The sequence below is a fragment of the Thermobia domestica genome, chromosome 14 (assembly GCF_964235325.1).
Source record: "Thermobia domestica chromosome 14, izTheDome1.hap1.1, whole genome shotgun sequence".
Lineage (NCBI taxonomy): Eukaryota > Metazoa > Arthropoda > Insecta > Zygentoma > Lepismatidae > Thermobia > Thermobia domestica.
This window is the reverse complement of record NC_137467.1, coordinates 185,567,845-185,572,778: the sequence shown is the minus strand read 5'-3', so window position 1 is coordinate 185,572,778 and position 4,934 is coordinate 185,567,845.

The following is a 4,934-nucleotide window of genomic DNA, read 5'->3' as shown; positions in this document are numbered from 1 at the left end:
GTGGACGAATGCAGTTATCTTCTTGCCTAGGGGGACTCTAGGCTATGATGAGAGACATGATGAACCCAAGTTAGTATGAGAGAATTACTGTGCAGGAAATGATGGAAAAATGAGAGGTAAATGAACATGAGTGACGTAATCGTTCAGAAGCAAGAGCGAGGGATCATCAGGAGGAAGCGTGTAATGGTATAATGTAAATAGAAGAGATAATGACGTGTGATGATACCGAGTGGGTGTGGGATGTAGGGCTATGTAGTGCATTGTATCGAAAAGTAGTGGATGTTGGGTTTGAAATCGGCGTCGTATGTAGGAGAGTCGAAGGGATTCAAGATGGTACTGCAAGGTAGGAAAAGTAATGCGTTGATACAAGTCTTGTGTGGGGCTAGGTAATTTTATGCGAAATGCAATGCGGAGGGCGTGACGTTCGAGAATAAGAAGTTTGTTGTAGAATCTGTCTGATGCTGCAATCCAAGCTGTGAAACCATAGGTGAGACTAGGACGGAGAAATACTTTGTAGGTGTTTAAGACTGTGTGTGGTTTGAGACCCCATGTCGTTCCTACGAGACGTTTAAGTAAGTTGAGACGATTATGCGCTTTGGTCACAACTGTTTTAAGATGTTGCATCCAGGTAAGGTGTGTGTCGAATGTGATCCCGAGGTAGGTGACTGCCTTTGTAGCCCGTAATGGAACTTGGTCCACGTGAAGAGATAGGCAACGGCGATTGCGGCGAACCTTAGTTGTTTTCTTTGGTGGGATAAAGATGATAGCCTGTGTTTTTGTAGCGTTGATGGTGAGTTTCCAGGTCTGGCACCAAAAGCTGAAATCTGTGATGGCTGTTTGTAGGATATTATTTATGTGCTGGATGGATGTTCCTAGAGCGAGAAATGCAGTATCATCTGCGTACTGGAAAGAATAGACTTGTTCTGGGAGACGTGGCATGTCAGCAACAAACAGAATGTATAACAGCGGGGAGAGGGCAGAACCCTGTGGAACTCCGGATAGTAAGAATATGGGATGAGAGAGATGTTCGTTGATGGCAACATAAGTAAGACGACCTGAGAGAAAGTTAAAGATTAGCCGGATGTATGGTGTAGGAAGCTGGAGCCTGATTAGTTTATGAATAAGTCCGAGATGCCACACTTTGTCGAACGCTTTCTCGAGATCGAATAGGACGAGACATGATGGTTTCACTCTATTATAGTGGGTGGTGATAAGGCTTGTGAGTCGTAAAAGTTGATCGTTTATAGAGAAAGAAGGACGGAAACCTGCTTGAGTGAGAGGAATGAGATTTCTTGTGTTAAGGTAGATATGAAGGCGTTTGACGAGAATGCGTTCAAAGATTTTACTGAATGTGCTTGTGAGTTGGATTGGCCTGTAAGAAGAGATCTCATGAGGAGGCTTATGCGGCTTTGGAAACATAAGTGTTTTAGATGTTTTCCAAGGCATAGGAAAGTAGCCTGTACGGAGTATAAAGGTGAAGAGATTGGCGATGAGGATGAGTAGTGTAGGTGGACACTCCCTGATCTGACGATAGGTGATATTATCGAATCCTGGCGCTGTGTTTCGTTTACATTTGATGGTATCTGTGACCTCTTGAACAGTGATGGGTGCAGTAACATGTTGATCGATACTGAGTTCATGCATGGTATTGGGTTGCAAGAATGGAGAAGTGTCGGCTTTGTCTGCAACATGGGGTGTAATTCCAGGTGGTGGTGGCGTAAAAATGTTCTGCAGATGATTTGCAAATGCATTTGCTTTCTCCGTATCTGTGTGAGCTGCGGAGTTTCCGATCAGAATGGGGTAGGGAGTTTGTGTGAACTTGCCGCATAAAGCGTTGAACTTTTTCCAAAATTTGGTAGGATGACAGGTGGTAGACAGATTATTACAGGTTTTTACCCAACAGCGAAGTTTATAGGCACGGATGTAGTTGTGCACAGTTCTCTGCAATTGTTGATGATGATGTAAGGCATCAGGATTTCGGGTGCGAATATAATCTCGATAAAGTTGGCGAGAAAGTGTGATCATAGTCAGGTAATGTGGTGGCAGTCGAGGTTGATATGGAATATTTTTGGTGGTAGGGATGTAAAGAGTGCTAGCTTCCTGTATAGTAGAAGTGAGTGTATCGACAGTGCTGTAGTGGTCGTCTTCGGAAGTGGGCGATGAAAGATGTTGAGTGCGTTTAGTAAGATAAGAGCGATAGGAGTTCCAGTTAGCTTTATCAAACCGAAAACAGATGCGTGAAGGCAATTGAGGACGAGGGGAAGCAGAAGAGTGAAGATTTATTGTTAGTTTAACAGGAGCATGGTCACTTCCCAGGGTATCAAGTACTGAAACAGTGCTATGAGTGATTAGATTGCTGGACGTAATAACGATGTCCGGTGTTGTGTCAGAGATTGGCCGAGTGGGTTTTGGTAACTGATGAATGGTTCCAGTGGTGTGTGTGGTGATAAAAGCAGAGAAATCCGTTCGATCGTGATCTGAGCGACTGTGCATATTAAAATCTGCCATGATGATATAGTGGCGATAGGTGTTTGAAATATGTTGTACAAATTGTATGGGGAGGGGATGGCCAGGCCGGATGTAGACTGTTGCTATAGTAATGATAATAGATTTGAAATATACAGTGGTAATGATATATTCGGGTAATGGTGTATTAGCACAATAGGACTGACGATAAGGCAAGTAAGGGAGGAAACCAACCGCTACGCCCCCATTAGCTCGCTGTGCGGGCTGGAGATTGTCTGCACGTAAAATGGTATACCCCGGTAGGCGACATGGAGTTGCTTTGGTTAAGAATGTTTCGTTTAAGAGAAAGACTGTTATATGTTCCTCGAGTAGCAGCGTTTGAAACAAAAGTGTTTTTAGTGAAGGATCGGATGTTCAAATAAAGAAAGTTTAGAGCCATGATGAAATTAAATTCAACCGGTTTGAGTTGTTGGAGATGCATGAAAATGCACTGAATTTCCAGAATATGTTGCTGTGAAGTGAATGTGAAATGTTGTTTTGCCAGCAAGGGTGATTTGCTGTAAGATGTGTGGACGGATGAAAGGATGGATATTTTGCAGTGCAAGAGTAAGAAAAGTAAGCAGTTGCTGTATGGTGACTGGGGTATCTACAGTGGGCGGAGGGGTGGTAACAAGGGATGTAGTACGCAAGGGTACAACCAGTTCTGGATGTTGCGGCGTTGGGTCTGGTTTTGCTTTACATTTGTAGCTATAAGTAGGGTGGCTGTCTGGACATGTAGAGCATTTCGCTGGTTGGTGCAAATTAGTGCATAAACGAGTTGAGTGTGGTCCTGCACAGTAACCGCATTTGAAGTCGTTCTTACAATTAGCTGTATTATGCGTATTATATTCTTGGCAGCGTTCGCAGCGAACTGGTAATGGTGCCATTGAACGCGATGGTTCCACTCGATGTTTGCGATTGTAGATGAAAGCTCCATGAGCAAGCAAATCATCGGTGGTCTGTTGATGGAGTGTGAGGATACGAACCATGAAGGTGGGCCCACGATCGTTGCGAATTATAAGAACCTTAGAAATGGTGTATCCTTCGAGTTTTAGTTCATCATGAATTTCCTCGTCTGTGTAAGACGGGTCGACACCGCGGATGACTACAGAAAGAAGCGAGGGTCTCCGTGGTGGAGGGGGTTGCTTGCGTGTCGAAGTAGTAAGATTGGTGATTTCGGCTTGTGCTCCGAAAGTATCGATAGGCACTTTGTTTCGAATCGTCGTGTATAGATCAGGGTCAGACGTTTTAAAGATATAACCATTTCTGGTGTGCACAATTTCCTTGATGGCAGCACGTGGGAGATACTTCCTTAGCTGGAGTGCAACAACTTTCTCATTGGAGAACTTCGTGTCGTAATTGCGGAGGAGGATGGAAAAAGATGGCTGAACAGATGGAGGAGTAGAATCTGCTGGTGGTCCTATATCCATGGCGCTATTGGTCGGGTATTCAGTATGATGTTTTTTCTTCGGCGGTGAGTCTTGAACCCGGGCAGCATAGCTAGCCTTTGATTGAGGCGACCTGGACCGAACTGATGTAGAAGATTCGACAGATGCGCAAGAGGTCTGAGAATCTTTCCTTTGGCGAGAGCCAGAAACATTCGCTTGTGTCTTTGATGATCCCTTCCGTGGCCCCACCTTCGTGGGACAAACAGATGGTCCATCGACAACAGTAGGTAGGTTCGTATGTCGTCCGCTAGTTCGTTTACCAGGTTTCGTGCCATGATCCGCCATAGTGCAGCCTATACAGTGGGCAGATGCCCAGATGGTGTGTATGTGATGTGATGTGATGAAATGCAGTGATCTGACAACAAGGTGGGACTACCCGTTTGGATAGTAGTCCAGGTAAGACAGTTCTCCTATTAATGCAGTGACACTGTATACCCTTGGCTGAGATAAGTCTGATGAACAGAGTCCTGTAAAAACGCAGAGAAAAGTCCAGGATCAGGAGTAGGAAGGTTGTTCAAAAATCGTCATCGTTCTACGTAGGTGGCGCTTCAGAGGCAGAACCTCTGGAAAAGTATGAGCCAAAACCCTTCACTGTAAATTAAACCCAGAAGACGAAATAGAGTATTAGGTGAAGGAAAGTATTAACATACAATTGTCAACAAACGATCATTATTACAACAAAACAACAAACTATCTAAATTACATGATTAATACGTTAAAGCCCACTTGAAATAAAGCCACCTTTGTTTAGCTTACCTCATTCAACGTTTGGTATATTGTTTATGGAAAGTTGTGCTGCCATCTATAAATTGTCCCTGCAGGTATGAAGTTAAACCAACTGTTATAAGGCAGTTAAAATGATATTAATATTGGTATTACTGTTAAAGGGATGGACACCACTATTAAGAATGTGTGGATCACCATTGGAAGTAACTTTATGTGTATGTCTATTGCAAGTTACGAGAAGGCAAGCAACTATAG